The 27,237-nt window shown below is 37.2% G+C and overlaps 1 long non-coding RNA gene across 1 annotated transcript; it reads right to left on the reverse strand.

The window, feature by feature from the left end:
- Positions 1 to 5,205: 5,205 nt before the first annotated feature.
- LOC131198628 (uncharacterized) lies at positions 5,206 to 27,237 on the reverse strand. The gene is made up of 3 exons (XR_009155124.1): positions 27,045 to 27,237; positions 8,944 to 10,491; positions 5,206 to 6,761 (listed from the first exon to the last, which is right to left on the reverse strand). It is a non-coding gene; the product is annotated as an uncharacterized LOC131198628 (long non-coding RNA).

Raw genomic sequence — 27,237 nt, forward strand, 5'->3', positions numbered from 1 at the left:
GTATTTGCATGAGATGGAGAATTCAGTGAAGTTGTTTACAATACCAGAGTAGGAGTCCACAGGAGAGAGTGAAAAAGTTAAAAAGTTTAGCTATGTCCCTGCAAAGTGAAAGTTCCAGCTGACTTTATAGGTATTGTAAAAAGGCATAGAGCTTGGACAGCATGAGCATGGCCATCATGCCTTTTTTGTCCTGCACTAGTCTACATGCACTGCAGTTGTACTTCTAAACCTATATGCTTTTATAGGTTTATTACAGTTTTCTTATTTACAGAAAAGAAATTAAGTTTCTCTGTAAATCACACTGATATTGAAATTATTCAATTATTATTATTATAATAATTGAATAATTTATTATAATAATTTATTATTATAAATTATAATTTATAATAATAATTATTATTCCAGGTCCTCTAGCCAATGGGTTTCTGGAAGCTAAAACAGATTAATTTCCTGACAGGCCAAAGCTGGAATGTTTAGAGCAGCTGCAAGAGGCTTAGGAGGGATCCCCCTAACTCATTGGACTGTAAAGGTGACAGTGGAAGAATTGTACTTTCAGACTTTCAAAGTAGCTTTATCTCATCTGGTCCTGTTTTCTATTTGGTCCACCTGCAAAGGCTGACATATGTACATCACTTCAACTTTTCTCTTGCAAGTAGGATAACTCTGCTGGCTTCTAGCTATAGGGATTCAGTTTCTATAATTTATGATAAATGATAAGAGGTAGGAAATAGCAGAAGAATATAGTAATGTTTTCTTTTCCTGCTATACCCTCCCAAAATTCTTAGTCTTTCATCAAAATTTCAGCAAATTTGAAGTCTTTGGAATTCTCTGACAAATGGGCTTGTCCTATATTTCATTTGATGATATCTCTTTAAAGTTTAATCTCTTCCATTCCACCTTACACCAAATTAACTATTTTAAATTAGCAATATATTCTTGCAAGGAGAGCTAGCCTGTTGGAGGAGATGTATATCATGGTTGCAATCAGGTCAGCCACTTCATTGAAGTTAGCCCTTAGATAGGGTAAGGTAGAGTAAAGGTATCACAAAAATTGGTGTATTTGTCTAAGCCTGGACTGTTTTGCCTAAGAAGAGGGATTGGGCATTTTGTAACTCCCTTTGTTATTATATTATAAGCCATAATCAATCCATGAGAAAATGCTCCAGTTTTAGGGAGAGCTATAATTTACACTGAGAAACATAATTTATCAGAATTCCTATCAAGCTTGGTAATATATGGCTGCTATGGTATCCACTGGCTATGAGATTCTGCCATATTTAGCTGGCTCATTATCTGAGTGAACTAGTCTACCTTCTTTCCATTTGTTTATGACATTGGAACAAAGCATTATATCATCTGTGGCCACTGTTTAATTTTAGAGTTGGACTGCAGGCTCTTACTGTGGTATTGAGAGTTAGTCCATCTGTTTTAAGAGTCAGAGACATATCTTCTATGTCTCTTTAATGATTCAGTCTGGCCTGCATCAATTTCAGCATATATACCTGGATTATAATTGTAGATTCAGACATCATTCAGTGTGGACCAGAGGTGGGTTTTAGCAGGTTTTGACCAGTTCTGGAGAACCAGTAGTGGAAATTTTGAGTTCAGAGAACTGGTAGTAAAAATTCCAACTGGCCCTGCCCCCATCTATTCTCTGCCTCCCAAGTCCCAGCTGATTGGGAGGAAATGGGGATTTTACAGTATCCTTCCCCTGCCATGCCCACCGAGCCACGCCTACCAAGCCATATCACGCCGAAGCCACACCCACAGAACCGGTAGTAAAAAAAATTTGAAACCCACCACTGGTGTGGACATGCTCTATATGAATAATCCAGTTTCCGAAAGTTAACAAAAGTATCTCTAGATCTATATCATATTTCTATGGATGACTATATTCTCTAAATGTGTAAAAAAAGCTATGCCTAGATGTTTTTTATAGCATTTCTCTCAGATGTTATACTTATTGAGGGAAAAACCTTCTGCTGTTGATAATAATTTGGAAAATTTGAGATGTTTCAATTATGCAATCAATTCTTATCCAAACATTCTGAATGCAACTCCCTAAGACAAGATGGTAACCCCTTCCCCACCACTGTTCAGATAAGTCAACAATATATATCTCTGCATATTTATAGATAATGTTGGAAAAGTTGTTTAGCAAGGCTTTGAGGATCAAAAGTTTTTTTATCACATATTGAATGTAGATATTTCACAGCATAGATAATTTAAAATATATTTTATTATGTTCACTAAAAAAATTATATGCTTTAAATCTGTGAGTTTTCTATGAAACCCTTCACTTGCTTGAAATTGTAGTATCTACTAATCTTAAGAGTTCTAATAAGTCTTTCATACAGGCAAGTATTACTAAAAATTATATTCTTTTCAAACAATCCCCAACCGCAAAATTGCTGAAAAGCAGATTTCAATTACTATGCTCTACATTTCCCCTTTATCTGTACCCCCAATGTACCTTGAAAATTGAGTTTTTGCAGCATCTTAAGGTAGGCAGATTGCTGAGGGAAATTTCAGTGAAAGGTCTGAGGTGTGAAGTAGTTGGAAGCCAGAAAAGCAGAAATGATCACTCCAAGATTCTTTAGGGCCAGGAATAAAGAACACAATGCCAATCTTGAGTAAATTAGAAAATCATAAGTTTCAGATGCCACATAGCTTTAGATATAAAACTTCCTCTAGTATTTATGTGAGGTATGATTATTTGCATTTCAAGTGCCCCTTTCCCACAGTTTCAGTCCCTTAAATGTGTCAATTGCCAGTCTGAAATGTCAAAGTCTGGAATATATTACTTTCCCAGGCTATCAGCAGTCTTAATATGCTTACTTACAATTATAATGACCAGAAATAGAATTTCTTGTACTTGGCATTCTGCCACTATAGCATTCAAGGCAGGCAATACAAGAAGGAAGTAATCAAGGGAGGAATATATATTTGGATATGTTTAAGGCTGGATACATTCCAGATATTCTGGTGGTTGAAACTAGAGATTTTAAAGATAATGCAATGTTTTATAATATCACAGAAATATTATGGTATGTTCTGCCATTTTTTTCATGTAGTAGACCGAGTTACAGTTAATTTTTTGATTGTATGTTCAATACAGTAGCTTAATATGAATTTTTCTTTTGGCAAAAGAAGGGGGTTGTAACAGGTGTTCTTAAAATTATACCTGGAGGTTCTATGAACAAAGCTTATGCTTCTTTGTTCATCATGTACCTGAACATAAACAAAACTTATCGTTCTCAGGGCAAGATAAATTTCTATTAAGAGACAAGTACTGTAATTATGAATCCTGGCACCATTGCTAGCTTTTTTTACTTTCACTTCTCTCTCTGTATGCATTTTGTAATAGTTTTTCATCAAATGATGTTAGTCATGCCAACCCTTTTTCCTACAAGTTTTCTCTTAAGTCTCATTCTCTTTCAACCACAAACAATAAGAGCCCAATGCCATATGAGTTTGGAGGTGGCCCGCCAGCTCTAGAACAACACTGCAGATGGAGTCCTGTAGAATTAGACATTAAAATTATATTTTAAAAATGGAATACTCAAGAGAATCTGAATTAAACACTGAAGAGATGTCAGAAAGAAAAACATTACTTACAAAATGATCTTATTGGTTACGTCTCACGACTAGCTGACATATAGAATGGGTGAACTTATTCCTCCAAGAAACTGTTCAGCCCAACTACTCATTGGCTAGCACACAATATGTTAGGCTTGGATAGAACTCTCCCACTGTAAGCCCCAAGGTAGTAATAAAGTGTTCTTGCTCCTGTTTACTTAAGAGATAACCAAGAAATATGTGACTTTTTAGATAATTCTCTTTTCAGCAGCCTGCAATTTCATTGGGTTTCTATGCTTCAATACATTTCATTTGAGCTTTTTCAAATTAGGAAGTATGGGAATCCAAGATCTTCTGAGTGAATGAAAGGTATGTTACAGAAAAAAGATCAGTTCACCAAAAGCTCAACAGAAATTCTGAAATATTTCTCAAGTTTTAGAGAATCTCCACTTTTAGAGAAGAAAAAAAAACTTTTGAAAAAATGCAAGACAATTCCAGCAAATTATTGATAGTAATGTTAATAATAATTTTCAAATCTGGAAGAGAGTAGATTGAGTCTCAGTATACCCACCATTTGGGAAATCAACATCTGGCATGATGGAATACATGAAACTAGCATGTGTAATTTCACTAAGCAATCCTCAGTAAATCACCATGGCTCAGTATTGAATTCTTCTACCCTATCCCTTTCAGGATGGACAGCATCTGAAGATATAAGAATACAGAACATTGCTTTCTGCTGAGTTACGTTTAGTAATCCATTGGTTAAGTATTTTTGACGCTGATTAATTTTAAGATTTCACAGAGGAATTTTCCACTTGTATCTAGGAATACCAAGATTTGAACATGGAACTGTTGGCATCAAAATATGATGTCTTCCCTCGAGACATGAATCCTATATTTAATTCTGAATGGATGTTTACTACTAACAGATGTGTTAATACCTGCTATAAATGCAAAAGCATTTTGTGTTGTTATGTTGCGCATAAATTAGTTAGTTGAAGATATAAGCTTGCATTCATGAAAACTTGGATATAAGATTAAGAGCACTTCTATCAAAGTTTATATCCTGAAAGAGTTATAAATAAAATGCTAACCAAACACTGAATAATGGTAGAACAGAGGTAATCTGGATTCCTTATTGCTTCAATTAATGCTACTATTCAATATCACAAATTTCTATTTTCATTTATGAAATTAGTCATTCTCAATAAACTGTGACTGCTTAGTAAATTATTCAGAAAATTCCAAGCAAAAAACATGACATCCCTAGTCCCATTATTACAGTAGAGATACATATTTCTTATAAATAGGTAAGAATTGGGGGTGTGGGGTAGAAATGTGTTGGTGTTTATTATATGAAGTTGTATAAGATAGTAATATGTCATGTTGGTTACATTTTCTAATGAAAAATGTCAATATCTGGAAACATTTGTTATGTGCATTTCTCATACTTTTCAAGTATTTGGTGCCCTAATGGCATGTAAAATAATTCTTGGTGGCTAACCTTATTAGTTCAGACAAGTTACAAAGCATGACATTAACAAAAGAACTGTGTCATGTACTTTAAAACCAGAGGGGAAGAAGATAAGAGATTTAAAGATTTAAAAGTAAGTTACATGCCTTATCCAGATTAAACAGGAATTTTTGATGGAAGAAAAGTGAGCATCGTGGGTTTGATATTATGGAGTATCATAGCTTGTTTTCATTTGTTTAATATTATTTGTATGCATTTATTTATCCATATCACTTTGAGAGGTAGCATAAGAGTATCTAAAATAAACATTAATAAAAGACAATAATCTTTTTAATATCTTAATATTTATTTTATTGGTTATCATTTTTACATCTTTTTTGCTTATAATGTTGGGTCAATCACTATATCTTAACCTATTTCAAGTTATCCAGGATTCCTTGCTCAAATGAAGACCTAATCTTGAATTTATTCAGTTCCAGTCCAAAACCTCAACAATTAGTTCTGTTACATAAGTGAAAAAAGATAATTTCGAAATTAATTCCTTCTTCACACCACCCATCTATAAAAGATGGCTAATAGCAATCTGAAAGAATCATTACTTTCAGAAAATTAAAATAATTTTAAGAGAAAAACCTTAGATGAATTCTCAAAAAGTGAGGACTGGTATATTCATGGTCACAGAATGCGGAATATAGGAAAGCAGAGTTTAGAAGAAATAGCATTGACAAGTATAATTACTAACACACAAAATTGATAGGGGTCTCGGTTTAGTGTATGAGTCACAATGTTAGCATTGTCATTAACACATTATAATTTTACTTTTTATCTCCAAAGGTATCTACTGCTCAAAGATTTAAGATAGATGTTCTTTCACTTGACAATATCAGTATGGTACATTCATACAAACTTAAAATGGAACTGTATGTTTATTACAAAAGAACAATATAAATTTCACATTGCCCTGTTTGACTTTCTGGACTAATGTAGGCACTATGATAGCAACTAAAAGGAAAAAAGTATAAGCAAGAGAACAATATTTAACACTGTGTTTATTACTTCTTTCTTTGCAAAAAATCCTTTCAAAGGTTGTTTGTTTGCTTGGTTCTTTGACAAACTAGACTTGAAAACAACTCTTGATGTGACAATATGTCAGCGGAAAAAAGGGACATTTGGAGAAAATGTTGGTAAACCCAGATTTGCAAATACATGTTGATACCTTTAAATACTGTATAATGTTGGTTATAATTTTGAAAATATCTTGGCAGAGATTTACAAAAGCTGATCTAACCCATATGAAAATATGAAGAATATGAAATATGAAAACCTATGGAAGTTCTTATTTTTGTTTCCAGCATGAAACCTTATTTTACAAATACAAACTAGCTGAACTGTTAAGGGTTAAAGCCAACTACTAATTACTATGCAAACTATATGAGAGGACAGTCTATTTAAAATAATAATATTCTTATCAGTAACAAAGGCTGACATGTAGTAAAATGTTTTACATGTTTCTTTGAATGTTTGTTTTCTATTTCAACTACTTCCAAATTGTGCTCATCTTTGTAAGACGTTTGACCAACTCATAGCCCATGAGCCACAGGTAGTGGTTAGCTGCTTTCTATGTATGTGGCCTGGTAACTTTTAGGTCCAATACTCATTATTTCCTATTACTTTCAATGGAGACCAGACTGCTATACTTCCAGTGCTGTAAATAGGAGAGAAACATTAACCTGATTAGAATCAATATAGATTTCTTCTCAATGAAATATATCTTTATGCAGTCTGGGATACAACTAATAATGTGCAGGTTTCATTATTGTAAAATAGTAAGACATAAATTTAGCGTTCATTGGATTAAATTGTTCAGAGGAAGATTTATAAAATGAGTTTGAATTTGGCTTTGGTCAAAAATTAAGTTCCCATTGTATGTAATTCTTCAGCATCAAGAACAGAAGCTAAATTATAATAGTCACTTCATATTTTTTAGAACTTTTTTCAAGTGCTCACAATTGCACAATATTTCTCTTTCTGGTAATGATTCAGCAATCTCCAAGGGGCTGGATACTGAGATCAGTTATCCCAACATTTAAGAGATTTAAAAAATGACTTTTTCATACCAGACTTAATCGTTTGAAGCAAATTAGAAACTGCAGAAAATTACCTTTGAAAATAACTTTAGGGTAATTGTGGAGAACCACACCCTCTTTTCACACCTTTTTAAATTTGAGTTATCACTGCAAATAATGCTACAATAGCAGTAACCTTGAGGGGAAATACTTGAAAGTGAGCCCATTAGCAAGACTATATTACACATTATACAATGTCCATTGATGTAAAGAAACCACCAAGAAGATTGAGTCAAGATAAATATTATGAATAACTTTACAGCCTGAGGAATGAACAGGAAAATTAATTCAGTGTATTCAAATTTAAATAAAATTAATTCTGTTAAGAAACTATAGCTGAACTAGATTTCTTTTTACTTTTTCAATAAAAAAAGCATGATGCATTTCTTCCACTCCAATTATTTCCACAAGTAGAAGGGTTACACCCCTTATTCATTGCAGTTTCCTGCTCACAACTGTTCTATGCGTACAAACTTCGCATGTTAAACAATATTTGGATATTCTATATTAGCAAAATGGGTATTTAAACAAAATGATAAAACTGACAAATCAGCATGTATCATTAGATTGGGTTTTAAAGCCCAATGTCAAAATAATGTATTTTTCCTCTCAGACTTTGTAGAGTTAAAAAATACGTTGTTCTTAAGATAAGATAAGATAAGATAAGATAAGATAAGAATTAAGATAAGAATTTTGCTGCTACACACATATTCTGTATGATAACCTATTCTCAAACATATTCTGTATGATAACCTATTCTCAAAATAATTGCACACATGCAAATAGCTTTTACTATTATGTTTTAGGTTAAAAAGAAACATGCTTTTACAACCAAAAAAAAGGAACTCTTAAATTTTATGTAAAGTTAAGATACATCTAGAAGAGTCTGGAGATTTATCACAATCTTATAAAAGCCTATTCAGAATTTGCAGCAGATATTTCTTCTTTCCACCCTAGGAAAGAGACATCTATCCAGGATTGAACCTTCTAAGTGGGAGGCAAGCAGCTTCACTACTAGGCCACTAGGCCACTCTCATAGAAACTAGGATTTACCAACCATTAATTGATTTATAGGCTGCCAAAAATTTTTTAAAATCATGAGAACAATAGCCCATAAACAATAGAACATTTTCAATGAACAATGTGTTATAGCAAAGAAATTCTCATAGGTTACTCTTGTATCAATAACTTGTCCCTTCATGATAAATATTTTGATATACAAATTATTCCCCAATTCTTTTTATGTTTAGAAAAATCCAACATGAGAACAATTGTTTTTCTGGCATGATGTCCTGTTTGCATATATTAAAGTTAAAATAACTGAATAATTCATCCAAGTTGAATCTGTCTGTCCAATGATATCTATTGATGAGAATTCCAAGCCTGAAGAAATGTCACCGACAGAGATCACATATTCAATTCTCAGCAACGCTCCGCCCCCTTAGATCAATATTTCTCAGCCTTAACAACTTTTAAGATTTGTGGATTACAATTCCCAGAATCTCCTATTTTCAAAGAATTGTGGAATCATGGTTTTGCAGAACAGCATATGGAGATGACTAAAGATCTGCTGCTCAAATGAGTGCTATATTAAAATATTCTTGCTGTATTGATTATACTATTGATATTCTAGATTTAAAGTTTAAGTTAATTGAAAGCCATCTGAAGCCTTCGGAAATAGAGTTATATATAAGCAAAAATGATAAAATAAATGCATAAATAATCTTCATAGTAATGGATGCCCAAGATGGAAATACTTACTGATTGCAGTGTGTTCATGGTGAATTCATCCTTTAAAAATTTTACACAAGTTCTGGTCACATGTGCCATGACAACTCTTAAAAACTGGTCAAATTCTATCACAGTTGTTTCCATCATTTGCTTGTCTGAAACAATTGACAGGTAAGAATGGGGCAGACAAATAGAACAAAACCCATTTTATCTTATGGTATTTTCTGAGGCTATCTAAACTCAGAGTATTAACTGGAAAAGTCTGATGTAGTGTTGTAAAAATGCTATCTGGATACTATCCTTGCTTATCTCTTCTTTGATCAAAGCTTTGTGATGATTTTGGTAATAGTTGCACTGAATCACTGACATGTAGGAACAGGCTCTTCTATTTAAAAAGATAAATAGCAAGATGTAAAAATTTTAAGGTAAAACTTGGAAGGTAGGAAACAAAACCGTCTATGTAGGTTACCAACTTTTCATTTAATAAGGCTTGTAAAAGATCAATGCTGTACCAGCAGGATTTGAGGAGTTTTTAGTTACACAAATGATGATGTGGCCAGTTCTGTCCTTCAATAAATAAGGACAAGTCCCCAAGCTCAGCTATATTAGGAGCTGAAATAAAGTTTGCACAATTAATATTAATATTAGTAGAATATAAAGATGCTGAGATATTCTGAATAAACATAATTGAAATATTGCAGAAAAAACATGGTTGATAATGGTTTTGTTACGGGTAGGTATCTTTAATTTTTACAACTCTTACCTTTAAGCATTATGTTCTCATAAATAAACTTTATCCCAAGTACCTGTAATTACTGCTCATGTTAATATTAATATACAGATACACAGAAAGGAGACTGTGTCCCTCAATATTTGTGCTGATAGAAATGCTAGAAGATCTCTATCATAACAATACTCCCTTGTTCCCAAGTTCATTATAGTCACTTATATTGTTACTGTAAATCTTTCTAATGCCCCCATTGCCTCACTACAAAGAACATTTTTATAATGAGGGGTGGGGTATTAAAAAAGCAAACTCCATTCTTTACTAAATTATATCTTTAGTATCAGCACCATGGTGATTAAATCATAATAAAGCTTTTTAAAAATCATGTGAACATTCATCTGTAGTAGGTATCTATGTAAAAGAAAGAAAGCTGCTTTAGGGCATTTGCTAAGCTTCTTTGCTTTGTCCATCAGTTTCTATTCTATGACCATCCTAAAAGATTTATGCTCTGTGTTTTGAGAGTGTGTCATTAAATAGCTTTGCAGAATTAAAAAAAAATATTAAAATTTAAATATAACTTTTTAAAATGTGTGTTGGACCTTTGTGTCGTTCAAAAGAGGTCAAGTTCAAGACACTTATGAAAAGACTACATCCAGAGAGACTACAAGAGAAAGACTATTAGCTTTGCTCCACTTTTCTCTACCATTCTTTGATAATAAAATGATGTTATGAGCAGCAAGAGCAGCAGTGGAAGGAGAAACAAAAAGTAAAGATCCTATTGACATTTCAGTTCTGAGGCAGCAAGTCTTTTACTTAGGAGTAAGTCCCATCATATTCATTGCTTCTTGTTTCTGAAAAATAAATTTGGAGAAACAATTTTATTATTCAAATGAGTAAGGCATCTTTTAGCCATTTTAAATTTTAATTGTGATATATTCACAATAATCTGTTGAGCAATGTTATAGCCATGAATGTAAAGTATTTAAGAGATACTTAATCTTTTTAAACTACAGCTCCCACAATTCCATACTGTTATAGGCATGGTTGATGAGAAATGAAATAATAAACATCTGGAGGATAATAGTCTATCTGAGAAGGTATATTACCATGTCCAAAGATATTGCTTTCTTGAGCCAAGTAGTAATTACATTTCATGAATAGGAGGTTATGTAAGAATTTCAAAGGTGTAACTTTTCAACTATGTAATTGAGAATACATCTAAGTACTCAGTTACAAACATAGATAGTATATGCTTATCTTATTCTCCCTTCACCACCACCCTGACAATACCTAATCCAAAAATTCCATTTCATAAACTTATCTAAGTACAACTGAGATTAATATCCATATTGGGGTAATTTATGGAGATTAATCTCTATATTGGGTCCAGGTTACTTGAGGAATTGTCTCATCCCACTGGGACTGGCCTGTGCATCTGCACTGGCAGAAAAGACATTCCCATAGACGGGGCCCAGAAGGGCCTCTCTAACATGGTGCCTAGCTTTTGGAACATTTTACTCCCTGAGATGAGATTGATGCCTATCCTTCTGCCTTCTGCAAGAGCCTGAAGACCTGACTTTGCAAGATGGCTTGAGGCCCCAAAGGGGTCTATCACATAGGAAGTGATTAATGAAATAAGAAGCCCCCCATCCACATATCCTGCTTCCTCCCCATCTTTTAATTATTATTTTATTTTATTGTAATTTCCATTTTTATTGTTTAAGAAATATTTATGTTTTATTATTTTAATACTTTTAATTCTGTAAGTCACCTAGAATCACTTCAAAATGAGCTGGACAGTAAGTAAAAAAATAGAATAGAAGATTCCTTTGTATTACTTGAAGTTAGCATGGTGAATATGGCAAACACATGGTCTTATTTGGATTCCCATAACTTTCTCTAGGAAGCATAGTCTATTATTAAATGTCTATAGAAATTCTCAGTTATCCAGGTCATGGTTATCTTAAAGATGCTTTTTGAAAAAGTTGCACCTTTGAGATGGTTTATTATTACTTTTATATTTTTTATTGTTACATGTATTTCTTTTAGCTTAGGATTTTACATTATATATTTGTTATGTGTTGTTTTGGTATATGAGTCCTTGGAAGATCTGTTAACAAGACTCTCTGTGAGAAACAATAGGCATTTCTTCTGACCACAACATCGAACAGAATTAAATTCAACTAGGATTAGAATTGGATACCCCTAGTTGCTTTCCAATGAAATGAAATATACATCTCTTCACCAGTGCTAAAGTAAAATACCAATGCCATTCCAATTACTTTTCTACATGTAAAATGGGAGGATACCATATTGCTTTGGGTCAGTGATGGCTAACCTTTTTGCCATTGCGCGCCAGGAGCGGGGAGGGGGTGTCACGCGCATGCCCACACCCATAATTCTATGTGCCCTGCCCCTGCGTGCGCGATCCCCCCCATGTTCCTGGCATGCGATGGCATGGTAGGCCCATTTTTTGTACTCCCCAGCCTCCAAAGCCTTTCTAAGAGTCTGGGGATGACGAAAACAGCCTTCCCCATCCCCCCGAGGCCCTCCAGAGACCGAAAATGGCCCATTTACTGTTTCCAGTCTCTGGGACCTCCCGGGGGGGGGAACCATTTTCGCCTTCCCCAGACTCCTAGAAAGGCTCTGGAGGCTGGGGAGAGAGAAAACCGGGCCTTCCCCACCAACCCCAAGGCCCTCCAGAAGCAGGAAACAGCCAGTTTCCCTACTTCTGGTGGCCACAGAAGGCCTGAAAATCAGCTGTGTACCAGACCTGAGCTCACATGCCCACCAATATGGCTACACGTGCAATCTGTGGCACACGTGCCATAGGTTCACCATCACAGCTTTACAGTTTTCCTGAGTGGCCCAGATCCAGAATCATAATTTTGAAATATTTAATATAGTTAGGTTCCAGTTAGTGACAATCTTGCTATCACAAAAGAGTGAGTTTGTAACCTTGTGGGATGAGCTGCTATTAAAAATAAGCTGTGAAATGCTCATTTCCTTGTAACCAGGGGTGAAATCCACTTACCTTCGCTACACTTTGCAAATGTGAGAGCATGTGTCTCCTCCACACATGCACAGAGCTTTCTGCACATGCACAGAGGGTCAAAAATGGGATGTGATGACAGTGCTGGCGACGGGTGGCTGGAGCCTCCCACCGCCAGCACCATCAGTTCGTCCAAGCCAGAAAGAACAGGCTGAATTTCACCACTGCTTGTAACCGTCCCTATCATTTTCCAAAACATTCTAAACATACTACCATACATTTCTCTATGTAATTTTCCAGAAATAAACAGAACATATTTCATTTCATAGTAAAATCATCACCTTCTCCTCTCAAAATATAATATTTGAATAGTGACACTGAAATCACTGTTGCAAGTTTCTCAACTATGTCCTCAGATGAACATAAGCACATTGCACATATATATCTTTGCAAATTAGTATCTCATGATGAATTATATACAGTAAGGTAATTTGGCTGCAATTAGAGAAAAACTTCAGTTAGGGAAAACTTGACTGGATCTGTGAAATGGGAGACTAAGATTAATCAGAATGTGGCCGTAATTTTCAAATATATCCATATACTTTTTTGCCTCGAAATTAATACCAATCACCAACTTTCTTAAAACACATTTTAATTCACAAACTAATAAGAGAATTCTAATCCAAATAAGTGTTTTATCCACCAGGGAGGGGGGGGAGGGTATGTCCAGTCCCAGTGCGTGCTCACGGCTTTATTTCATTGGGTCCGAAGACGGGGGGGAGGGGGATGTTCAGAGCGTAGAGTGTTATTCCATCGGTACGGTAAGTGGGAGAGGCAGATATGGCAGAGGCAAGGGGTCGTATCGTTCCCTGGGAGCACGTGCTCAATGTTTAAAGGCGATCACGTGCTCCGGCCCCTCAGTCCTTACTCGTTCCCCGGATGGCCAAGATCCTCAGAGCTTGGGTCTTCGGCTGATGCTGTGCAATGCCCGGTCCGTGGTAAATAAGGCTCCCTTGATTTACAATCTTATATAGAGGGAGTCCGCGGACTTTACGGGCATTACAGAGACCTGGTTGGGCACAGAGGGGGGTGTTTCCCTGGTTGAACTGTGCCCTCCGGGTTTCCGTGCATTTCATCAGCCGAGGGCCCAAGGTAGGGGTGGGGGGGTGGCGGTTGTGATTAAAGAAAGCCTAGAGCCAAGGGAGTCCACTGTGCCTCAGATATCTGGTTGTGAATCCCTCCTTGTGAAGTGGGGTCATAGGAATCAGATGGGTCTGTTGATCGCGTACCTGGCTCCTTGCTGCGTGACTACAGCCCTGCCTGAACTGCTGGAGGTGCTTGCCGGGATGGCAGTTGAGACTCCCAGACTTTTGGTCATGGGGGATTTCAACTTGCCATCGGCCGGCTTGTCATCAATGGTAGCTCAGGAGTTCCAGGCTTCCATGACGGCCATGGACCTGATTCAAGTAATTGATGGCCCTACACACATGGGGGGAGGCACACTAGATCTGATTTTTATCTCTGGACAGTGGATTAATGATCTGGTATTAGGAGATTTAGTGACGGAACCAGTGTCATGGTCGGATCATTTTCTCCTTCGCTTGGACTTTCGGACCGCCGCTCACCACCGCAGGGAGACGGAACCAATGCGTTGGTTCCGTCCCAGGCGCCTGATGGACCCTGAGAGGTTCCGGACGGAGCTTGGGCCGTTTCCTGAGGATCTTGCCCACGGCACGACTGAAGAACTAGTTGCGGCCTGGGAGCGGGCCGCGGCTGGGGCTTTGGACCGTGTCATGCCTTTGCGGCCTCTGACCCGGCGTAGATCTCACTTGGCTCCCTGGTTCTCTGAGGAGCTGAGGGAGATGAAACGCCGGAGAAGACGCCTAGAGAATACCTGGAGGTCTAGCCGTTCCGAGGCTGATCGGACACTAGTGAGTTCTTTTACTAAGACCTACCTAGTGGCAATGAGGGAGGCAAAACGTTCCTACGTTTCCACCCTCATTGCATCGGCAGAAAATCGCCCGGCCGCCCTGTTTCGGGTGACTCGCTCCCTCCTTCAACAGGAGGGGCGGGATGACCCCCTACAGGGACGTGCTGAGGAGTTTAATGGTTATCTATACGATAAAATCGTTCAGCTTCGGGATAGTTTAGACCAAAATTGCGATGATCCAAGTGGGATGGCAGAGGCACGTCTTGTTGAGGTTATTTGGGATGAGTTTGAGACTGTGGCTCTCGAGGACGTGGACAGGTTACTGGGGAGGCTACATGCGACCACATGTTTACTGGACCCGTGTCCTTCCTGGCTGGTGCTGGCTACTCAGGAAGTGACACGAGGCTGGCTCCGGGGAATTGTAAATGCTTCATTGTTGGAAGGGGTTTTCCCCACTGCCTTGAAAGAGGCGGTGGTGAGACCCCTCCTCAAGAAGCCTTCCCTGGACCCAGCTATTTTGGGAAATTATCGTCCAGTCTCCAACCTTCGCTTTGTGGCGAAGGTTGTAGAGAGTGCGGTTGCATGGCAGCTTCCCCGGTACCTGGATGAAGCTGCCTATCTAAACCCGTTCCAATCCGGCTTCTGGTCCGGTCACAGTATGGAGACAGCTTTGGTCGCGTTGGTGGATGACCTCTGGAGGGCCAGGGATAGGGGTTGTTCCTCTGCCCTGGTCCTATTAGATCTCTCAGTGGCTTTTGATACCATCGACCATGGTATCTTGCTGCACCGGTTGGAGGGGTTGGGAGTGGGAGGCACCGTTTATCGGTGGTTTTCCTCCTATCTCTCCGACCGGTCGCAGACGGTGTTGACAGGGGGGCAGAGGTCGACCGCGAGGCACCTTACTTGTGGGGTGCCTCAGGGGTCGATTCTCTTGCCCCTCCTGTTCAACATCTACATGAAGCTGCTGGGTGAGGTCATCAGTGGTTTCGGGGTGAGTTATCATCTGTACGCTGATGACACTCAGTTGTACTTTTCCACCCCGGACCACCCCAATGAAGCTGTCGAAGTGCTGTCCCGGTGTCTGGAAGCCGTACGGGTCTGGATGGGGAGAAACAGACTCAAGCTCAATCCCTCCAAGACGGAGTGGCTGTGGATGCTGGCACCCCGGTACAGTCAGCTGCAGCCGCAGCTGGCTGTGGGGGGCGAGTTATTGGCCCCAACGGAGAGGGTGCGCAACTTGGGTGTCCTCTTGGATGGGCGGCTGTCGTTTGACGATCATTTGGCGGCCGTCTCCAAGAGGGCCTTCCACCAAGTACGCTTGGTGCGCAGTTACGCCCCTTCCTTGACCGGGATGCCTTATGCACGGTCACTCATGCCCTTGTCACTTCCTGCTTGGACTATTGCAATGCTCTCTACATGGGGCTGCCCTTGAAGTGCACCCGGAGGCTGCAGTTAGTCCAGAATGCAGCTGCGCGGGTAATAGTGGGAGCAACTCGTTGCTCCCATGTAACACCAATCCTGCGCAGTTTGCACTGGCTTCCTGTGGTCTTTCGGGTGCGCTTCAAGATTCTGATTACCACCTTTAAAGCGGTCCATGGCTTAGGACCCGGGTACTTACGGGACCGCCTGCTGTTACCTTTTGCCTCCCACCGACCCGTACGCTCACACAGAGAGGGCCTTCTCAGGGTGCCGTCCGCCAAGCAATGTCGGTTGGCGGCCCCCAGGGGAAGGGCCTTCTCTGTTGGAACTCCTACGCTTTGGAATGAACTTCCCCCTGGTTTACGTCAAGTGCCTGATCTTCAGACCTTTCACCGTGAGCTGAAAACGCACCTATTTATTCAAGTGGGACTGGACTGAAATTTTATTGGGGTTATTTATATTTTAAGATTTTAAATTGTTTTAATATTTCAGCCACATTATAATATGCTTTTTAATTTCTCTTAATGTTTATATATTGAATTTTATTTGGCTGTACACCGCCCTGAGTCCTTCGGGAGAAGGGCGGTATAAAAATCGAAATAAATAAAATAAATAAAATAAATACACTGAGAAATGCACTGAACAGCTTGGCAACTTTGGGTTGGGAAGAAAAAAGAGTTTTTCTTCAGGTGAAGCTCAACTTCCCTAAAACCCAGTAATTAAGACACAATCAATCCAGCCATGTCAGAGTTTAAATGGACAATAAACTGATTTTATTAAAAGATTTGCATACACTTTGTAAATATAAATTTAAATTCATAAATCATAAATTTAAAAATCATAAATAAAATAACATTTAATAATGATTTAACTAGGCTTCAGAATAAAATGTTGTATTACCCAAACTTACATTGTTTGATATTTTAGAATAATAATTTTATCTTTTTCCATGGCACTATAAAGGATGGACTCTAGACAAAATTCAGATTAAAGTATAACCAATGGACTTTAGTATGCATTTATGTATTCCTGTATATGGTTCTTCAGTTCTTAACTTAATACAGAAAAAGAGACTCCACCTTGAAGATACTGACTTAAAAAAAATGTTCCTTACTGGGAATTTTCTAAATAACATTAAACAAATGGGCCAAATTCTGTTTATGGTCAAAACATTTCATAAAAGTTTAATAGAAACTTTTTGAAAACCATCATGATATATAGAGGTTAAGATGCTGAACTAGAAACAAGAAAACTAGGTTCTAGTCCTTCTTAAGCATTGAAACTAATCGGATTACCTTGGGCTAGTCGTTCTAATCAGTATCAGAGTTGGTTTATTGCTCCATCAATTGATAAGCTTCACTAATAACCATATATTTATTAAACAAATCCATAGGGCAGAACAATTCACACAGAGATAACTCTGGGTGATTGACAATATTAAAAATCCACAACATAAAAACCTTCTCATAATCAATATTTTATTAAAGAAGTTTAAAACAGAACATAAATGTTTGCATTCTATGACCCATTCATAAATTTAAAAAATTAGCAAGCAGGTTTACTATAGATACAATGAATTAAATAAAGGTTAAGAATCAGACCAGGATATTTACAGATATCAGTTAATTAGTTTAAATTTCTCATAACCAGAATATCAGTGTCCAAAATTGTTAAGTAATAACCAATTTTTTAAAATTCTGTAAATATATGTAAATTTAGTCACAATAAATAAATATTATCTTTTTAGATTTAAAAAGTCATTTTTCCTTGAAAGCACTTCACCCAGCCCTCACCTGAAAAAGCAAAGCTCTCTTCAAACTACGTAAACACATTATTAAAGCCAGCTAATTATGCTTTTCCAAAATAAACACTGAAGATGCATGAAACCAACAGCTTTACTGTTGCCTTTTATTTCAATGTTCTCTTCATTCTTGCCACTTAATACTTATTTGTGGTAGCAGCTGGTAAGCCTACTCAATAGCTGCAGAACTTCTTTTGATCAACATCTATAGATATAATGCAGTCTAGGCCTAGTGAAACAGAATGAATTCTAAAATGTCATTGGCTTTTTAAACCTATATTTGTAATAGAGGCACTCTTTTGCAACTGAATGGCTCTGAAGATTAATACGTGTGCAAAGGCTCTTTTTCATTTCAGTTACTACTAGATCAAATAAAAGAACTCATCAGGAATAACTAGCAGTTATTGCTTCTTAATGAATGTGAAAAGTTAGCTGATTTCAGTTCAGTAAATACTGAAAGAAGTTTCATTACTACTTAAGCATTTTCAGCTTATTTTAAACTATTGAGGGTCATATCTACACCATAAATGAATTAACAACAATATTTTCCCTTCTGTTCCTTCTGCACATTGCAATGGTAGAGAATTGTAATTAATGAGAAAGCCTAAGATATCTAGCAGATTACTTTCAGAAACCCAATACAATTCCTGTTTTCCAGGTTCCTTATGAGAAGCAATGCCAGAAGTTAGTAGTGTAGATGACTCATGGCTAGACTTTTAATTTCAATTACTGCACTGCATATTTCAGTGAGATGTCTCTTAACTTTTTATAATTATCAGTAAATTAATACCATTAGTTTTTCCAAGGGAAGTTAACAAATGAAACTGTGTTTTAACCTGACCCCCCACAGACATTTCCATCTATTTATTTCACTGCCAATCATTGCACAAGTTGCATTATAAACACAAGAACATGAACACTGAAACAAGAATAAGAAAAGGTAACTTTAAAATCCATTCAATTTTCAACTGCTCCATAAAAGAATCTTGAACTATAACCTACCACATGCAAAACCAGTCAAACGGGCTCCTGCTTTCTCAATTTAACTGCACTGAATCCAAATGTTAATATCTAATAATATCGTTTTGAGTGAACTTCCAGTGACCCCCAAAAGGAAAATTCCAGAGTTCACATATTGTATAGGATTTGAACAAAGTTGCAGAAACAGTTATTGAACACAGGGATCATTTACAAACATTTTCATTTAGCACCTAATAATTATAATAATTTAACAAAAGACATGATTCCTCCAAAATGAGCCCAAGAAAACACCTTAATTGCTTAAACAGAAGCATTTTTCTGAGCCAGAGGACTTACTGGAGCCTAAATGATCATTTCTAAATGTTTAGGGTTGACAGTATCATACCCTATCCCCTCTGCTTCCTGGATTCCTGGTGGGCTAATGAAGGTGAACTGGTTTCACGATATTGCTCCCAGCATAGAGCATTTATGATATCATCAGCCACAGCACAGAAAGCAGAGATTCATGAACTCAGCATCTGGCAGATAAGCAAAAGAGAAGTTGATTTTCCAGAATATCCTTCCGTTCCATTCTCCAACCTTATTATAAAATTATAATGACACACCTTGTACTTTCTAGTTATATATTCATACAGACACTACTATATTATATGGTGTCTCAGCTTAAAGCATTCAAACACATTAGATAAAGTTTATTCCTTTTTTGCAAATACAAATAATACCATGTGCTTAATGCAATGGATTTATGTACAAAAATATAATTTTAATCACTGAGCTATTTTCCTTATTCCTTTGATTAGGATAATATTTACAACAGGTAGAAAAACAACACAATGCTTTAGAAATACGCAGGTACAAACCATTTCGAAAAATATACCCTCCATCATATTTTAGAATATCTTTCTACTCTTGGAAAGTTTGACTAACATGGGAATAAAAAGGATGTTGCAAACACTGCTCAAAAATGTAACTTGTAAATATACGCTCTTAACAATAAGGACAGGCAATTTGTTAGACCAGAAATAAGAGGAAAGATTTTCAGGATTTTAATATTTTAATCGTGTGCATTCTATAGTTTTCCTCAATCTGCATAGAAGTGCCGCAGATTTATAATGGTGTACACAATATGTTTCATTTATTTAACCTTGAGTTTATATGTTACTTCTTTGCCAAGGAATGACATTTAATACAGTTAACAAATGCAAAATATATTTTAAAAAAATCTTAAAATAACATTAGTCTAAGCACAAAGATTCTCCATTCTCTTTCAAAATGTATTCAGATAGGGCACTGCATTATTTGTTCTTTATACTAGGATTGTTGGTAGGGGGGTGGATGGGAAGCATAAATAGATCTCCCTTTCCACCAGCATTCATCCATAATCAGAGTAAGCATGCCCAAGCATGCCTATAATAATTAAGTATGCCATGTCTTAGGTAACACTATGTTCAAACAAGGCTTAAGATATGGCGCAATTGTAATGCTACAAATCCTTTAACTATTTTTCATGGATTACAAATCAGTTTACTCTTCTTAGGTATTCATAAAAAGGATGACTTTCAAGTAATTGCTTTAACCTTGGTTAAGAGATATGCCCATAACAAGAAGAAGCATCAGGGTTAACCAACATTCATTCTTAATTAGGATTCTGAAACCAAGTCTTGAAACTAATGAAAAACTCCATTTAAATGCAATAGGGAGACTTATTGTCTTTCATTTTAGTTAAGTTTTCATGAAAATATTAGTAATGATATAAGTATTATTTTGACCAGCTAATGAAAATTAGCATCATTCCTATCAGAAAGAGAACCCAATCTATGTTTCATTAGGGATTTGAACAGTACATACTTACTAGTGCCAAACTGATTTCGTTTGAAAGCTAAATTTGATTTTATGTAGTAAATTATTGAAATTTGCATCTAAAAATAGAAAAGTATGGAGGATCCATTAATTCAATTACTAATCAATCATGAGTCAAGGGAAAAGATTTTTGGGCAATCTGGTCAGATTTTCTTGAATTGCATTCTAAAGGAAATAAATTTAATAACACATTTAATAAACAATTTTAAGGCAGTTGTTGAAGAGAATCCAGAAGCTGCAACTGGTACAAAGTATGGCAGTGGGAGCATTTATGTGCACTCCAAGAATTAGCAAGTTACACCTCTGCACCATGTACTGCATTAGTTATGGTTTTGCTTCTGGGTTCAATTCAAAATGCTGCACGGCTTGGGGCTGAGTTATTTGAAGGCCTCTCCCTTAAATTACATCCATCAGTTCTGGCAGAAAATGTATGCTAAAAGTCCTGTCTATTAAGGAGTTCTGTCTGATGGATCTAGGAGAATAGTCTTTTCTGCCTGGCACTTGCATCATCTCCCTTGAGGGTAGACTGGCCCCAACATTATTGGCCTTTAGGAGACCCCTAACATAGTTTTGTAATCAGACGCAGGAATCCCATGGTGGTATGGAGCCAGTATGATGGCTGTATTGTTTATTGATTGTTTATCGATTCTCCTGTATGTTAAATTATATAATTAATTATTTTTAAATTGTTTTACTTTGTTTCAACTGTTATTTTTTGTTATTTATTTATATGTGTTTTGATTTTTGTTTTTAATTTTGTAAGCTACGCATGAGATGGGCAATTAATATCTATATAATATCCTACTCAATACCTTTATTTTTCTTTAATTACTGTTGTTATTTTTCTTTGGGGCAATAAATAAAAAAAAATTGCACACATTTTATTATGCACAAGAAATCTCAAATGTTTTTAAAAGGACTGATAAAAAAAAATTCAGTAATGAAGGAAACATCTTTATATACTTTCCATTGTATTAAAATACTATCTGAGAAAGGATCTGGTTAAAACAAACATGGGCAAAGTTACCAAAAATCTCGAAGTACTTGAAAACAATATTATATACAGTATTTATCTTAGAATGATCTAAATTAGAATAATTTTATTTTAAAATGCATATATATATATTCATCATCAGAAAGCTGATCAGTCTATAGTATGCAGAAAGTATACTGACATATATATACATACATATACATACATATATATATATATATACTATCAGTCTATATGTAAGTGTGGTTTCTGGATCTTAAAATAATTAACTATGGTACTATGATTCATATATAATTATCATTTTCCAGTAATTTCTATGTTGTTCAGTACTAATCACTCTTAAATCAACAGTCTCAAAATTCAAAAAAGAAGTGTATATATCAAGTGTGTTCCCTTGTTTAGAAAGAGCAAAATGGGCAAATTTTGTTTAACTCATATAGAACTATTCATATATGTTTAATGCAATCTTCCCCACTGAAATTAGTGAGACTATTTGATTGCTACATGATTTAGGATTAAAATATAGAGTCTAAATACTACATTAATAAAATAATCACTTCTAAAAGTCTAATAAAATATATTCAGTCAAGAAATTACTTGAGTTAACCTTTAAAATGAAATATCAGTTCACTCAGTGATATGTTAGCATTTAATGGTCAGTCTCTCTAGAGATGTAAACGAGATTACAAAGGAAGGCATTTATTAACAAAAATGTTATTCACTGATTTTTGATTTTGGGTGGATTTTTGAATGGTGACTATTTTGATAATGAAAGGAATGAAGGGAAAAATATGGCGACATGATGCTGAACTAGAGCAAGGAAACCCAGTTTTTTCCTTTGCATATACATGGTAGCCAGTTGGGTGATTTTGGGCTAGTGTACTAGCATGAACTAGATCAGGTGATAGATTTTAATCTATAAACTTCAATGAAGAGGGCTTCATTCTGAATATTCTGCAATATTCAAGCCAATAAAATAGTTATTTATATATAGGGTGTGGATTGATGTACACATGCATGAGGAGTGATGAAAAATCACTGATCCGTTATGTATAAACAATAAACTGTTTTTCTGTCAAGTTATTAGCCGTAATTAAATTTACATTTGAAACCATCTGCTAAAAGAACAGGAAGTACTTTCTTTGATACTTTATGTAGAGAAGAACTGTACAATAGGAGTTCCAGGTTAAGTCTGTTTCTTGTTTTAGATTAGCTTTAATGCCATTGTTTATGGTAGAAAATAAAACATACCTAATAAAATTCATTCAGTTTATTTTTTATTTTTTGCCAGAAATAAGGATGGCTCTAAATCAATGATGGCTAACCTTTTTGCCATCACGTGCCAAGTGGGGTGGAGCACAGGAGGATCATGTGTGCGCATACCCACACCCATAATTCTATATGACACCCCTTCCCCCGTGCATGACACACACCCCCATGCTCCCCTTGCTTTTGGCACGTGTTGGCCCAGTAGGCCCATTTTTCCCCCTCCCCAAGCTCCAAAGGCTTTCTAGAAGCCTAGGGAGTGCGAAAATGGCCTACCCTACCCTCTCCCCAGGCCCTCTGGAGGCCGGAAAGAGTCTGTTTCCCTGTTTCCCTTTCCCCATGGCCCTCTGAAGGCCAAAAACAGCCCGTTTGCTGACTTCTGGTGGGACCGGAAGGCCCGCTTTTTGCTCTCCTCAGGCTCCAGAGTCTTTCTAGGAGCCTGGGGAGAGTGAAAGACGGGCCTTCCCGACCCCACCACAGGCCCTCCAGAGGCCAGAAACAGTCTGTTTCACTACTTCCAGTGTGCCCAGAAGGCCTGAAAGTGTGCTCTGGAGCTGAGTTTGCATGCCCACCAATATGGCTCCGTGTGCCACAGGTGCCACAGGTTCGCCACCACCGCTCTATATATTACAATACCCAAGGTTATAATTCTCCAAACATTTTCTCCGTATATTGATTTTGTAACTGTTTATAATATGGATTTTAAGTAATATGGTTAGTCATGTTCTTCAGCTGGAGACAATTAAAATTGAGAATTATTATTCCTATTGTATGAATAACAGTATTAAGCAATATTAAACATAAATTCCTTCTGGGTAATTTAAACTTTTATTAATGATTAGCAAACAGTAGACAAGAGTAGCTTGCTGTGATTCAGTCTGTCCAGAGTAGTCAGGCCTGATACAGAGGCCTGCATAATCTATCATGCTTTATGTACTTTGAATTACTCTTGAGAAATAGATGCTATGCTCCTTTATTCATTCATACTAGAAATGTAATAGAAGAAGAATACACTAACACAAAAATTTGTAAAAGGCAGAGACAATCACAGAAAATCTGGAATTGGATTGCCCAATATAGCTGTTTGGAAAGCTATCTGGTTCAGACAATAATCAACATGTGCCCCCAATTCAAGATGACATCTGAAAAAATGAAACTTCCTGTCTGTCATTGATCAGTTTGAAAAACACACAATAGTTATAGCCTTATTACAGCCTGCCTTGATCTATAAACTCCTTCCCTAAATAGTATGGATCTCAGCTTCCAGAATTCTCAGCAATACCAACTTGACTTAGAATTTGGGAAACTTGGTGCACCTTTTTGGAGACCCTCCAAACTGAATTAATAAACCCTTCTCCTTTTTTAAAAAAATAAGAGATATTAGGAAACAGATTCTTTTAAACTCATTTGTTTAAGATCATAATTCACAAAAATAGAACAGCTTTTTAGATGTTCTATTCATTTCTTCACCATTCTCACTTTTCTAGAATTTTATAGAGAAACAAAAGTAATGTGGGAGGGAAACATACTATATTTGATTTTTTTTCAGTGCTCTAAAATACAAGAAGCATATGAAGTTTAAAAATAGTGTCATTTTAGTTCTGATTGCTTTGGTGGTCTCCTACTATTAAGCAGAGCTAAAAAAAATCTGTCTATACTGGTTTGATTCCATTTTGGATTAATTCAGATATGACTCATTCCTAGCAAACATATTTCAATGTTCATGTAAAATTTTATGTAAAAAAATTGGCTTCTATTACTATTTGACCATATTACAGTTTTGGTGATTTGCCTATAATGTAGGAAAGGCCCATACTGTCAAAAGGACAGCATAGTCTAACAATGACAACTGGCAACTGTTTTATGATATAGTGTAGCTACATACCTTAGTATTATATCCTGGACTGCATCTATATTTTCCCCATACATAGCCCTCAAGAGCAGCTTGGTCCATTATAATGTGGAACTTGACAAATAGTAGCACCTCCTGATGACATATTTTTATTCATCCAGATTGGCAATCAAGGTTTGGCCTTCGACAACAAATACATAGAAACCCTAAATCATTTCTCTCAAAACTATGAAGAAATCTGAATAGGTTTAAGTGCAAGACTGCTTCTCCTATGAGAATGGGTTATATAATAGATCAGAGAAGTCAGGAAACTAGTATAGGTGCAATAGGTAAGAAGTATGCAGACTTAACTATTTTTTAAAGATAATGTAAGGATAAGGATTCATGTTGAATTTGGACTGAGCCAACTAGATCAGGATTGTAGCATTTTAAAGTTCTACTTGAATAAGTAAAACAACTTAATGTTTAGTGAGTACAGTCTGTTAATACCCACATGATATATTTTGGGTGAGGGTGCATATAAATTGTGTTATGTAATCTTTACTTCTATGTCTCTTTCTGTGAAATAATAATAATAATAATAATAATAATAATAATAATAATAATAATAATAATAATTGTTGTTATTGTTAATATTTTTTAAAAGACAAGAGTTGCACTAAGTTATTAAAAAAAGGTGTATCTTCATAATCATTGCATAGACATCATTCTGTTAAAAGAGGTCTACAGATATATCTGTAATTAAGATTAATACATAATGTAGAAATTAGAAAAATGCAAAAAGGAATACACTAGATTTTGAATGCCCAAAAGCAATCATTGGTGTGGGGTTCCATTTCCAGATTCACGTTCCAGGTACACTGATTATACACTTTTAAGGCAGGGCTTTATTTTCTAAAGAAAAAGATATTTAAACTCTGTCTTTGAGTTGTGGTTACAAAAAAGATACAGTGCAAGAAGGAATCAATCTACTGTGACTCTCCAAAGATAAGAACCAAGAAAGAGCCACCCAATTGCTGAGGCATATCATCTCAATAAGCTTACAAAGTAATACTGCACAGCATAAAGCTCCCACAAAAAGCTTTTCAAAGTCCAGCATTTTAATTAATGGATAATATGAGTTGGCTTCTATCATAGTCAATCCAAATTTCAAAGAGACTCCACTAAATTTGTTTCTGGTATACAGCCTTTGGTCCTCCCTCTTTTCTCACTTCCCAGCCCCTTTTAACCTATCCCTTTGCTCCTCGACGCAGGTCTCCGAGGTTGAAGGATGGGTTCGCTTCCTCTGTCCCTTTGGAGAAAGGGTTGCTTGCTTGACAGGTGGGGAACGAGTCCAAGCGCTTGATATCTCCTCGATTCCCGCTGAGCTTTAAAATATTGATCACCTTTGTTAATCCCTTTTTCGGAGACTGTCCTGTTCGCTCTTTTTTCCCATCCCCTCCCTCGCCTTTCCTAGGGTTGGAAGTGAGCAGCAGCTGAACAACCAAGCATGTGGCGTATAAATATTGGAATAAACGAGCGGGGTGGGGGGGTGAGAAGAGGGGGTAGGGGAAATATATGGAAACAAGAGGGGAGGAGGAGGAGGAGGAGGAGATAAGCGGGGTGGGGGGCGAGCAGCCCTAGTGTGTCTGATACTCCGGTGTGGGGCGCTGCTCTCCGGGAGTGAAGAAGGGGAACAGTATTAGAAAAAAAGGGGGGGGAGAGAGAAAGGGGTGGGAATATAATAGCATTTAAAACAACAACAACAACACAAGCCAACAACAGTGATTAGCTCCTACCCGTCGCACAGGGACTGGGAGGGAACTGTTGTGTGTCTCACCTGACTTCCTTCTTCCCCGGGGCGGCGAAGGAGGCAGCGAGAGGCGCGCACATACCACTCTTCCCAACCAAAAGCAGCCTCCCCCCCCCACTCAAAAAAAAAAAGCCCTTAAAGGCTAGAAGGGAGAAGAAATGGGAGGCGCAAGCGGGCACGAGAGAAGAAAGAAAAGACTGCCACTCTATTGATAACAAAAATAACCGGCCGGTAGAAGCAAGCCGGCCACCCTCCCGCCAGCCTTCTTCAACCCTTCGCCTTTCGCTCCTTGGAACCCGCGCGCAGCTTCTTCCTTCGCGCTAGCCCAGCGACTGGCGGCGGCGGCGGCAGCGGCAGTGGCGTGTCTCGGCTCGGTTCCTATACCAGCGCGGGCAAGTCTCCGCAAGGGGGAGAGCCAGTGAGCCCAGACGGTTCAAGCCGAGCCTTTTTCTGCTTTGCTCCAGCTCCGAAGGAGGAAGAAGAGGGGAGAAAAAGAAAGAAAAGAAAAGGAACGCACCCAACAAACGAACGCCAAGAGATCCCGCGGACAGGACTGAGAATTCCAGAAAGAAGACGGAAGCCGCGCTTTTTGGGCACTTCGTTGGCCCTGGTGTGTGGCAAGAGGGTGGAAAAGGCAGGCGGGCGCCGCCTTCTCGTCGTCGTCTTCTTCCTTTCCTCAGTCACCGCCTGCCAGGCAGTTCAGAAGTGGG

This window comes from Ahaetulla prasina, chromosome 4, assembly GCF_028640845.1.
Source record: "Ahaetulla prasina isolate Xishuangbanna chromosome 4, ASM2864084v1, whole genome shotgun sequence".
NCBI lineage: Eukaryota > Metazoa > Chordata > Lepidosauria > Squamata > Colubridae > Ahaetulla > Ahaetulla prasina.